This window comes from Pan troglodytes, chromosome 9, assembly GCF_028858775.2.
Source record: "Pan troglodytes isolate AG18354 chromosome 9, NHGRI_mPanTro3-v2.0_pri, whole genome shotgun sequence".
NCBI classification, from domain to species: domain Eukaryota; kingdom Metazoa; phylum Chordata; class Mammalia; order Primates; family Hominidae; genus Pan; species Pan troglodytes.
This window is the reverse complement of record NC_072407.2, coordinates 122,587,660-122,600,922: the sequence shown is the minus strand read 5'-3', so window position 1 is coordinate 122,600,922 and position 13,263 is coordinate 122,587,660. Positions and strand designations below refer to the sequence as shown.

Sequence of the window (13,263 nt, the reverse complement as noted above, 5' to 3'; positions counted from 1 at the left end):
GAATGGGGCCTCTCTCTGTGAGCCATCAGCACCCTGGCATGGCTCTGAGAGCAGCACTTTTCCTGCCTCTGCTGTTGCCTTTATGCATCTAGGCCTGGGATCAGTATGTGCTCCTTAAGGGCAAGGACTGTGTCCAGGTTCCTGTTGCATCCCCAGAGTCTATTTATACATAATAGGTGCACAGCACATATTTGTTCAATGAATGGAAGGCCTCAAGCAATCGCCTGCTAGACGAAGACAGAGGAAGATAAAGAGTAAAGGATGGGGGTGAAGGCAACTCTGCTGTTGGCAAATCAGGCCCAGAATCTTTGTTCTTTAATTCATGGGTGTTGGTGCAGGGATAGATTAAAGCAAACACAGTCTCAGGAGAAGCTAGACATTCTTACTTATTATGGATAAAGTTGATTATTCAGTGATTTTCTGTCTCCCTACTAGAATTTAAGCTCAATAGAGGTGGGGCAAGGACAGGAATCTTGTTTGGACTGTATCCCCAGGGCCTAGAACAATGCCTGGTATATTATACGGCCTTAATAAATATTTGTTGAGTGGATAAATATTTGTTGAGTGGAACAAGGAGAAAAAAACTGTAATAATCCAGTTAGGCTATATAAAAGTACTACTAAATACAATCACTTACCTCAAATGCCTTCCATTTATGCCTGATCAGCATGCTGCACCATAATTATTAAGCAGACTGCTAAATAGGTGTCAGATTACCCTGTGTAAATTTTATTTGATGACAGAACTACACGCAGTTCGTGCAGGCCTGAGGAACTGAGTGAAGCTGTTCATGGCCCCAAAGACTGGTGGATCCTGGAGACTACATTTATTTTTGAGACAGAGTCTTGCTCTGTCGCTCAGGCTGGACTGCAGTGGTGTGATCTTGGCTCACTGCAACCTCCACCTCCCAGGTTCAAATAATTCTCCTGCCTCAGCCTCCCAGGTAGCTGGGATTACAGGTGCCCATCACCAAGCCTGGCTAATTTTTTAGTGGAGATGGGACTTCACCATGATGACCAGGCTGGTCTCGAACTCCTGACCTCAGGTGATCCACCCGCCTCGGCCTCCCAAAGTGCTGGGATTACAGGCGTGAGCCACTGCACCCGGCCGAGACTACATTTAAGCAGGACAGTGGCTCAGGTCCTGGGCTGCTCTTGGGCCTCAGCTCTGTGACCCCCTAGACACAGTGATGAGAAATAATTTCCTCTTAAATCTTACAAGAATGAAAAGAGCCACCATGTTGCATGTCTGTAAGGCTCAGTGGCTTGCAAAAATCTTTGCACAGTCTTTATCATAGTTAAACCGCAGAACAAGCTCTATTACAGATGGGGAAGCTGTGCCCAAGAAAAGATACATGCCTAGCTGAAGGTCACATAACTGTCTGGAGGTAGAGCCAAGGCTAACCAGGTCTCTCACTCCACTAGCTTTTCTATCTTAACTGCTACCGAGCAGAAAGATGAAGCTTTCAGATTCTTCACCAAAAAACACAAAGACATTTGGGGTCTTCTTTTCAGCTTAACATTCAGATAAATCTAGTCTTAGGACCTAATAATGCATCCTTTATTAACACAAAATATTTTAATAATCAGGGGCAAAAAAAGAACTTATCCTGAAGTTAGAGCACCAGGTTGCTCTTTCCACGACCATTACCCTCCATGGGGGGTTTCTCCCCTGCCCATGGTATATTCTCCTCCACCTGCATGTTGTGGCATTGACATCTACAGCTCAAGCCCAGACTTATGGCTGCACATCTGCCTGATGACATCTCTACCTGGGGATCCCACAGCATGCCACAAACACCTTGTCCTAAAGAGAAGGCATAGTCTCCACCAAGCCCGCCACCTGCTCCTCCTCCTACTTCTTCTTCTTAGTAGGTAACACCACAATCCACCAGTCACCCAAGCCAGAAGGCTGAGAGTTACCCTAGATTTCTCTGTTCCCACACCCCCACATTTAATAAGTCCCCAGATCCTGACAGCGCTGCCTCCTAAATACCACACCTTTCTCTCCACCACCACCGGCTGTCCAAGTACAGACATTTGTCAGCAACAACCTGGATCTCTGCAATACCATCTTCATTGGGCCCCCATCCTCTGGTCTTTCTCTCTCCATTTGGTTCTCCATAGAGCAGCCGGGGGCTTCTTACAGAAATACAAACTTGATAATGACACACTCCTGCCCTGAAGTCTTAGGGAGCTCTCCATTGCACAGGAGATCAGGGCAATCCCCTCAATCTAATGGATAAACCCTCCCATGATCTGGCTTTGCTCACCTGTCCCTACCCTGTACCCTACGGCACCTGATGCCCCAGCAGAGCCAAAGCCCCACTCCTCTACAAAAGTTGTGTGTTTTCACGGTGCCCTCTGCCCCCTGCATGTGCTTCTGCTTGGAATGCAGTCCCATCCCCTGATGGACTGCAAGCTGTGTTTTCCAGGTTCAGCTCATCAGCTCCCCTCGAGGCTTCTGTGATCCCCTCCCCATCTGCTGCCACCATACCCTAACATGCCTCACTGGGACACACATCCTACCTATGACAACGATGCTGTCTGGAGAGCACCAAGTACCCAGCACCCTATCTGGCACATAGTAGGTGCTCCAATAATACCGGCTGAATGAATAAATAAACAGATGGGGCCAATATGAAATAAATTCCCAGTTTGGTGTGTGCATTTTGTATATTCACTGTAGTTAAAACAAACAACCTAAGCAGACATAATGCAGCAGATGCAGGCCAAGGGGAATCACAGTAATATATGCCGAGAAGGGGAGGGAAACAAATGTGTGCTGCCCTCTGATTCTGTGCCTGGGGCTTGGTCTGGCTGCCACAGGTAAGAACATGGGGCTGAGTCCTACACTGCCATGTACTAGCTGCACACCTTGGGCAAATCAGCTAACATCTCTAAACCTTGACTTCTTCATTCGTAATATGGGGATGTTAATAGTCCCCTCGTGGAATTGCTATAAGGATTGCATGATAAGATGCTATGCACTGCTGCTCAGAGTAAGCACTCAATAATAAATACTGGCCAGGTGTGGTGGCTAACACCTGTAATCCCAGCACTTTGGGAGGCAAAGGCGGGCAGATCACGTGAGGTCAGGAGTTTGAGACCAGCCTGGCCAACATGGTGAAACCCGGTCACTACTAAAAATACAAAAGTTAGCCGGGTGTGGTGGCAGGCACCTATAATCCCAGCTACTCGGGAGGCTGAGGCAGGAGAATCACTTGAACCGGGAGACAGAGGTCGCAGTGGGCAGAGATCACACCACTGCATTTCACCCTGGGCAACAGAGCGAGATACTGTCTCAAATAATAATAATAATGAAAATAATAATAAATACTAACTCTTCGTGACCATGCACTCACCCTGTAAGATGGCATTGCATCTCCATTTCACAAATGAGGAAGCTGAGGCTCAGAAAGGCTCAGTAACTTATCCAAGCTCACGCAACAAAAACAGCAGTGCTGGGTTCAAATTGAAGTATGTGTCTAACCATATGCAATCACAAATCCCAGGACTCTGCTTTGACTACAGTTGAATTCAGCAGTGTTGGCAGAATTTAGGTTGAAAGCAGGTATGTCAGTACAGCTTCCAACCTCAGAGGGTCTCTGACAGTCCCCACCTAGACAGAGCTGGGCCTCATTCCCGTACTTTAGGTAGTTTGGAAGACAGAGAGTTCAAAAACAGAAATTCCCCATCTATTTGACAACCCTGTTCTCGACACCCAACAGGTAGGAGCCTTGCTGATCCTGAGTGCAGAGGGAAGGGAAGGCCCAGACTAGACAGAAGCTGGGCTCCATCTGGCTCTGGGCCTTACAATGAATGCTCTTGAGCAGCTGCCCCCCTCAGAGCCTGCCTCTTCCTCCACCAGTAACATGGGAATGGCAGTGCCTACCTCCGGGGTGATGAGCGCCAGGAGAGCAGGGAGCAATTCGGGCTTTTCCACCTGTGTCCTCAGTGCCTAGCACAGGCTGGCACATAGTAGGCACTCAGAAAGTATCTGCTGGAATAAAAAAAAGAGTCCAATCAGAGAACATATGTGGAAACACTCTGTCAACTGCAAGTATTTACATGTGAGTGGTATTTGGTGTCACTGAAGAGGAGGAATTTACAATCTAGGTACAATTTCTCTACCCATGCAGGCTCTCCTCCTTTGACCCTCCAGCCTTCACTGTCCGCAGCTCATGGGGCACCATTTATTCACATGCTGTCCCCCAAAGGCCTCAAAGATGCACTGTGAGCACTGCACTCAGAGCTGAGGCTTCCAAGTTCTCACCTCTGCTTAACCATTTACCTGCCCAGGATGTGTCCTTACCTTAACACCAAAAATCAGTGTCTCCTCTTTTCCCATAAGGGGAAACTCATTTCCACTTTTTTACAACTGCAAGACTGGATCCATTTTCTCAACCTAGAAGATCCTCTAACATCTCTCTCAATGGAAAGAGACTGGCCCCCTGGTTCCATGCTTGTACTTTGAATACAAGCCCCATGAGGGCAGGAGCTTTAACATGCTTATTCACCTTCAGCACCTTGGACAGTGTCTGGCATGCAGCAGCTACACATAAATACTGTCAAATGCATGCATGCATGAATGAATGAATGAATGGCTATTTCACTTTGCATTTTTTAAAGCAGGGGAACATCTCTTTGGGGCATGTATCACCTGCCACACCTGCTATTATGTCCATACTGACTAGAAGTTTAATAAATGTTTGCTGATTCATGAGCAGCAGCCAGTTCATAAGAACAGACAGGCACCACCTGCAGACAGCTCATGGTATTCTGGCTGTGCACATGCTATCTGGACTCCATCGGCCCAGTTGTGCAAATAGCCTCTCCTCTCCTGACTTGTCAGCAGTCCCTCCGCTGGTCTCTCTCATCCTCACAGGGCTACTACATCATTAATTGTGATTTTCTGAGGTGGGTCAGAGAGGAGGCTGATAGCCACCAGTCGGTGTGGGGCGGCAGGAAGGATAGAGGGGATCAGAGGGGCAGTCAGATTAATGACAGCTTTTTTCCCCACTGTGGGCAACAAGATCTTGATTACTCTTCCTGATGCTCCAGGCTCCTCAAAAAAAAAAATGGATGTGAACTTCTCTGCTGTCCTGACTCCCCCACTGGCTGGGAGAAACTCCAAGTGGCAGCCAGCAGCCTGGATGGAGTGTGCAGGGGTAGGGGGTGGCCATGACAGGGGAGTGAGTCTGCTCCAGCCTCTGTGGCCTCCTTGAGGGAGAATCAACCCTTGTGGCCTAATGCAGTTGGGCAGCACTTTCTAGGTATCCTCTCTCCCTGACAACAAATGGGGAGATGCCAGGATGCAAGACTATCCCAGGAATCAGGAACCTGGGTGCTCACCAGCTCTGGGAGTCAACTCTCTGAGCTGCAGTCTCTCATTCTGTAAAATGAGGGAATTAGACTAGATGATCTCTAAGGTTCTTAGAAGCTCTGGGAATTCTGCAGTTGTAAGAACTGAACTCTATGATAATATAATCTTTACTGAATATTTACTATATGCAAAGTACTACTTCAGACTCATTTACTCCTCAGGAGAACCCTGCGAAGCAGATACTGCCATCCTAACTGCCATCCTCCCCACGTGCAGACCTGGAACTCAAAGGCGGAGAGGTTGTGTAACTTGCCAAGGTCACTCAGCGGGGAAATGGAGGAACTGGGCGTTGGCTCCAGGAACTTGTTCTCACCCATCACTCACTACACCCACCTTCCCTGCATGTCCCAGAACCTAGCACGCAGTTGGCACTTGAGGAAATGTAGGAATGTGATTATGATGATCATAATAATGTTGGAGAATAAGTCAAGCTAAATGCAAGCAGGTCACCTGCACATCTTGCTGAATAAGGGGGCCAGCAACAGAAGAATGCACCTGGGAGTACCCTTTGGCCAAAAGATCAGCCCAGGTGTCCCTGGCCTTTAGGAATTCCCATGAGGAGATGCTCCCAGGAGTCTGTGATGAGTTAGGATACAGCAGGTTAGCCAGGGGTAATGAGCATTCACTCTGGGAGCTGGACCTGGTCTGACTCACCTAAATAAAATGAAGAGCAGTGGCGGCACTGACCACCCAGCCCGGGTCCGACTTGAGGGAAGGACGTTCCCTGAGCACTACAACTGTGGGTACATGGTAGGAACCAGGCCACAGGACTACAGACAGTCATGCCAAATGCTCAGGCAATAAGGAGCAAGAGGAATGAGGAATTACAAGTCTTGTTTCCTCTCTACATTTCACACAGATTTCAGACCCCTAATGCACCTCTAAACAATGGCCCCTCCCCAGAGACATGATAAGACATCCCTGGCTTCCAATTCCAGTTGTCACTATGTATCCTTGGGCTGGCTGCTTAATCTCTGAGAACTTTATTTCCACAACTGTAAAACTGCAGACAATAGCTCCCTGGAAAGGTTGCTTCAAGAGACCTCAGGTATAATGCAGTCAGTAAATGGGAACTGCCTTTCATCTCTCCACCCCATTCAGTGCTTCCTTCCAGCCCTTGTACACAGACACTCTGATGGCATCCTCATCTTTCCCCAATGGGATGGCCTCCCATGCCTGCTTGCTGGTATTAATCCACAGCCCTCTGACCTGCAGAGTGCAGGTCCAGATCAACCCCATTCCCGAAGCTTTCCCTGAAGAAGTCAGTCCTTCTGGCAGAGGAGAAAAATCGGCAGATTGGAAGTAGAGGGCTGCGTGACCTTGGACCCATCACATAACCTCTTGGGGCTTCCATTTCCTCTGCTGTAAGGTGGGAAATGACATTTGTATCATCTTCCTTACTGGGTTGTTAATAGGATTCAATGAGATCATGGAAGTAGAATTACTTTGCAGGTGAGTAAAGTGCTTTTGCGGCCAAAGGATCTATGTTGTTCCCATACCCAAGACCGGTCAAAGCATGTACACACACCGAATGCCACTATACATTTATACTTTATTCAGTGAATACTACTGAGTGTCTACTGCATGGCAGGTAATTTTCCAGGCCCTGGGATATATACAGTCCCTGCCTTCATAGAGCTTACAGTCTGGGACATTAAGAGACACTAATCAGATATTCAGGTGTCTTGATGCCATAATTACAGACTGTGAAGGAAAAGAACAGGATGGTTCAGGGTGCAGCAGGGAGGGAAGACTTCCCTAAGGATGAAATGTTTGACTTGAGTTAGCCAGGTCTGGGAGGGGGGATGCGAAGAGCAGGGAAGAGACCAGGATGGAGAAAACAACACATGAGGAGGGCAGAGGCCTAGGATGGGATATGGCACAGTGAGTTTCAGAAATCGCAGGGAGTCTGCTGAAACCACAAAGCTAGAGCTTCTTTTCTGCATATCTACTCTGTTGATTTCCAGTCTCCCTCATTAGCTGTGGCATCCGTAAGTACAAAAGCCTGTCCCCTCTCCCTCTGCACCCCTTGGTCTAGGATAAGGCTCTGCATTGAGGGCCGATTTTCTCCATGAACCCTGAACTGGACTCAGCATCCTTCACAGAAAAGGCAAGGAGCCCGCAGCTCCCATCTCCAGTACACTGAAAGGGAGGTAGGCAGAGGTGAGAGGAGGAAGAGCTCATTGCCAGCCACGGGAGGTGGAAGATGAGGCCCACAGAGCTTCCACCTGTGGGATGGGAAGGGCAGGACTGGCTCTGAATGGTGACAAATATCCCTGACATTTATCTGAGGCCACCAGGCTGGGCCCTGGGGGACATGCGCTCCTGGCAAAGACCACATGAGCCAAGGCTTTGAAACAAAACAGCTCAGTTCTGAAGCCGCCTATAGCACACTTAGAGCAGAGACACCTGGCAGAAGGGGTGCCCACAGAGGAATCAAATGAGCAGGAGAGAAGATCAACTTGGAGAGAACAACTTTTAAGGACAGCATTTTAATCACCTCCAGATAAATATAACCCTCTCTCCTCTGCTAGGCATCTCTCTGGGCGTTTGGGAGGAGATGAGCAGTCCTGCAGATGACTGTCTGTGTGTTTGAGTGAGGGTGTGTGTGCTGCAACCTTCCCTAAGGAGGACTGAGAAGAGCTGGGCTTCTCAGCCTGGAGAAGAGGGTGGGATGGGTGGCAGCTGTGTAATGACCCATGCAGGCACAATGCCACCACCTGAAGCCAGCGAGGGCTATGCTGGACTCCCAGGTGACGGTACTCAGGTCAAAGCCAGAGGAAAGCACTGGAACTGCTGTTCGTGACAAAGAGGAAGTCCTGAGGCTGACAGCTGCTGGGCACAGACACAGAGGTCCTGTCCCTTGGCCTGGCTTCATCATGCCCAAGTGGAGACCCCACTACATCTGTCCTGTCCATGGCCACTTCTGGTGCACATCAGCGCTTTTTGTTGTCTTATCCACCATCGTCAGAAAGTAGGCCCTATCTTTTTTTTTTTCTTCAGTCTTAGCCAGAGCAGGTGAGAAAGGAGCTATCTCTGGATGTGCGCATTCCTTGGAGAAACCCAGAATCAGCCCCCCTCAGCCCTCCCAGGGGTGTGGCGCAGAGGGCAGCAGAGCTAGATAGGTCCCCAGCAACGTGAGCGGTGTCCTGCTGAAGGTTCGGAGACCTATGCTACTAGAGTCATCCAAGCTCAGAATAGTCTCTCGGAATTGCCTAAGGGCACATGCAGGGCCCATGCCACCCCTCCCCTTCCATCAGCCCAGTTAGCACTGACTCCCATCTGCTTGGGGCAAGGCCCTGGCACCAGGCTCCCTCGGGGGCCAAGGGAGGAGAAACTGGCTGCTGACTGGCTGCCCCCAGAGAGGGGATACAGGACTCCAGTCGGAGAAGGAAGGAGACTTGCTTTTCATTCTCAAGTGTTCTCTATTGTTTGCATTTTTAACTGAGAGATTAGACTGGTTTTTTTGTTTGTTTGTTTGTTTGTTTCACTTAAAAAGTCTGGTTAATAATTACAAACACAATAAAGAATCCTGACTCTCTCAATACCTAGCTCCAAGACCTGGGCCTGTTCCTTAACCCCCTTAGCCCGCATCCCCCCTCTGCAGAGTGAGGCTAATATACCTAAGCCCAGGTTCAAGTGTTCAGTGAATGCTGGGCCTGCCTAGGTCTCTGGTGGCCTCTCTGGAACATTCCTCCACAGCCTATGCTCTGGCTGCCCAGAGAGAAGCTGGAGCTCAGTGCTGAGCCTGGGAGTTCACCCCAAGACCTGCACTCCTCCAACCAGGATCACCCCTCCACAGCTGGTATTCACCTGCCTACAGCCATGATTCTCACCTCAAAGATCCCTGGCTCTGGTTCTTGGCTGGATCTCAGGCCCTCCCTCAGGGAAGGGGGAACTCTGGGGAACCACTATGTTCAGTCTCCTAAGGGGGTCAGGCATGCAGAGGGCACCCCATCCAGAGGCTGCCCTGGGCATCTGCATTTGACACAGGTTACAGAAGAGAGCCCGTCTAGGGCCCAACACCTTCCCTCTGCCAGTGGCCTAGAGATGTCACAGAAACCACAGGCAAAGCCAGGCTAGTCTCCGGCCCCTGGTTTAGAAGTCCAGAGGCTGAAGGCTCAGCCCCCTCCCTTCTATAGTCACAGGACAGCCTTGAGGAAATCCTCAACCTCCCTAGCTAAGCAAGTGGGTCATCCCTGCTCTCAACAAGGATGGGACCTTGGTGAGGGGGCACATACACCCGAGAACCCAGCTCCGGTGGCCAGAAGAGGGAAAAAGGCTGTGGGTACTGTACCTCCTCCAACAGGGGGCTGCCACATGGGCAGATCTCACAGCTCTATGGCACTGCGCCAGCATACCCACATGCTCGGGACCCACCCAGCTCCATGCTGGGCACTGGCGGCCACCGGGACCCTCCGATGTGGTGCCTTCCCTCAAGAAGCTCCCTGGAGAAGTACGATGTCCTTGTGTGAAGAGTAAAACAGGCTGCGGGAACTCAGCATGCCCGGCCACAGCGAAGCCGCTTTCACAAGTCAGGGTGGCCTCTGTCACAAAACAAGGAACAGTGCCGGAAGGCAGGCAGAAAAATGTCCCTGCGCCCCTGCAGTTGCAGCAAGAATCTTGGAAGATGTGGGCCACACGCTGAGCCCCGAGGCATGTGCCGGGTGGGGAGAGACCTTCCAGGTAAGTGCTGGGGAAAGCAAGCAAGGGCTGTTCGAAGGATGGTGAAAAAACCAAATCTGGCAGGAGCCCATTGTTCCTGAGGGGCTCAGAGATGGGTAAGTATTGCAGTCAGATTCTGGAAGGCCCCAAATGCCATGGTTAAGGAGTTTGGACTTTATCCTCCAGGCAACAAATAGCCATTAAAAGTTTCTGGGCAAGGCAGGGCCAGGACCAGAGCTGTGCTCTCAAAAAATCCATGGGACCAAGGGGTGCCCGATGGCCTGGAGAAGTTAACAGACACCTAGCAACATGTTGGGGGGAGTGTGAATGTGGGGAAAACTGACCCTGAAGCAAACTGGGCTGATTCCACTGGAACATCAGAGCACAGACATTTTCCCACAAACTGGAAAAGAAAATTTCCAAGCAGCTATGCGTTGGGTAGGAGCGTATGGTGGTTCTCCAAGGGAAGCAGAGCCCTGGCAGGTCCAGAGCCAGTCTCTGTAGGATGTGGGACATCAGACACACTGATGAGTCTGGATCCGCCCATCCCCAAATGTTAGGCTCTAATGGAAGTATCTTTGTAGTAAAGGGTCTGGACTTGGAGTCAGAAGGCCTGTGTTCAAACCTGGTTTTGCCACTTGTTCCCTGGGTAACTGTGGTCAGATCCTTGAATCTCTCTGTGCCTTACTTTCCCATAAAATAGGAGACATACTACCTGCCCTGCCTACTTCACCAGGCTGTTCAATGATCAGGGATGTTACATGTGAAAAATGGTTTGATAACATGCAGTGAGAATTAAGGAAGGTTTTCTTCTAAATCAGACCCCTGTGGTTGGTTAGTTCCCAGCATTCTTCTTCCAACGCGCCCTACCAATTCACCCCCCATCTTATGTTCTAGGATATGTCTGACTCCCTATCTCTCAGATTTATTGAACAGGTGAATGATTTATCTTTGTTTTCTTCAAAACACCTAGGACAATGTTTTCCACCTAGTTGGAGCTCAATAAATGTATGATTGATTAATTAATAAAAGTGAATTAATCAATCACTTTTATTAATCAAAACCTACAGAGGATGTTTTAATCCTACTCATCTTTCCCCTACTCAGTGACTCATCTTAATATCAATGCTAGCAAAAAAATAATTAGGACGGCAAGCTGGAGATGTCCCCCCACTCCCTCCATTCACAAAACTTCACAAAACTCCCAGAAGGAGGCAGTACAAGGGAGTGGTTATCAGCACAAGCTCTGCATCTGTTTTAAACAGAGCTCCCAGAGCCTGGGTGCCGCTACCTACCAGTCATGTGACTTGGGACAAGTGATTAACCTCTCAAAACCTCAGTTTCCCCATTCATAAAGTGGAGAAAATGCTAGACATTCCTAAGGTTGCTGTCAAATATTAGCTGTGATCTTAGCAGTATGCCTGCAAATAACAAGTGCTCAATGTTTGACAGCTGTTATTGTGATTATTGCTATTATTGTCCAAAGCCAAATCACCATGATTTGGGGAGACTGGTATTTAGGTACAGATTTTCCATTAGTGTGGATGATTTTGAGTACTTTGTGACAGCCAATGGATTAAGCCTCTCAAATGCCTTAATCGAGAATCAGTTGGACCCCCAAAGTCAACTAACATCCCTGCTATGGAATGGCATCTGGGGCTGGGGGCACTGAATGGATCAGTCGCCCTTCTGGTGCTAACCCAGCGTTAATGGTGCAAGTGAATTACAAACAAGGCCCACCTGCTGTGCTCAGCAACAAAACCTGGCAGGAGAGTAATTGCCCGGAACTTGAGTGCAGGGGGACACAGCGGGCATGGAACACATTAACCACAGGGAAGAGCAACTTCCCAATGCTTTCGTTTTCCAGCCGACCCAGCCAGCAGGCAAGGGAACGTGAAGGCGGGCGCCAGATAGGGAACTCTCAGGAACGAACAGAAGAAAGGTGCTTCCAGACCACAGCTGGCTGCCCAGCCCAGTCCCTCAACAGATCTGAGAGCACGGGGAGATCACCTACGCCAACCATGCACAGGGACACTGATGTTCCCCATGTCCACGTGGATGCCAAGGATTTCTGGCATTGAAGTCCCATCCGGGTGATCCAACCATAGGAAGGCAGCCTCTTTGATATTAAGCCCCCGACATGAGTGATCAGGAGTAGATGATGGGCTCACCAAGGTCAGTGTAGGTAGTGGTGGCATGGAGGCCATCCATTTGTTCATTCATTTGTTCACCTACACACTCAACATCCATTCCACATACCGTTGCATGTGAAAGGAAAACTAATATGACACAAGACATTCTTTCCAGGGGCTCACTGTGTTAGGGGAGGCAGGCAGAGACATCAGTCACCCAGCACAGGCTGGGAACCGCAGTCACACAGTCAAGGAACGAGGCCCAGGCTGAGACCTCTCAGCACTGCCAAGGCACGGTCAGAGGGGGCTTTGCAGAGAAACAGATCTTCACGCTGCTCTTGAAGGACAGACACACACAACCACCATACATACACATACACACACACACTACACACCATATATGCATATACATATCACACATCCACACAGACATACACATATACAAGGCATACCGTACACACATATGTACATACACATGCACATCATTGATACATGTACATATACGTAGACACATACATACATGCATCCTCAGGTTTTAGGCACCTAAGAAGGAAGCGTAAGGCCCAAAGCTCTCATATCTCCACCAAGTTCTTTTTTTTCTTTTTTGTCCTCTTTTTTAATTATTATTATACTTTAAGTTCTAGGGTACATGTGCACAACGTGCAGGTTTGTTCCACCAAGTTCTTAACATGCTCTAAGACCGAAAGGAAAAGGACAAATTCAAGTACAGGGCAGAGAACAATCCTTGTCTTTGATCGTCCTCATTGTCTATTGCAGGCAAGGAAGGGCAACCCCTTCGCCTTCTCCCCTTCTACTGGAAGGTTCACTGGTGACCTGAGCAGTGACTTCACAGCCTTGGACTTTCCTCCTGGCCTGGCTGCAAGAACATCCTTCCTCCTCCTCCTGAGACATCAGGCCACGGAAAGAGGCAGCGATATTCCAGGCAGCCTCTGGAGCAACTGGCATAGGCATTCCTTCTGGAAGGCTGAGTTCCAATCCCAGCTCCCTCACTTACTGTGACCAAGACATTAACCTCTGAGCCTCAGCTGCCTTGTCTGTAAAACAAGAATAATAATAGTAC

At 49.2% G+C, this 13,263-nt stretch overlaps 1 protein-coding gene across 5 annotated transcripts in view; it reads right to left on the bottom strand.

Annotated features, from left to right (window-relative positions):
- Window positions 1-13,263, bottom strand: part of GRIK4 (glutamate ionotropic receptor kainate type subunit 4) — a 476,087-nt gene that overhangs the window by 330,141 nt on the left and 132,683 nt on the right. For all 5 annotated transcript variants that reach the window (XM_016919844.4, XM_016919847.4, XM_016919845.4 and 2 more), the window contains one exon: window positions 3,895-4,002. The gene's annotated coding sequence lies outside the window, so the exon portion shown is untranslated. The remainder of the gene's footprint in view (window positions 1-3,894; window positions 4,003-13,263) is intronic.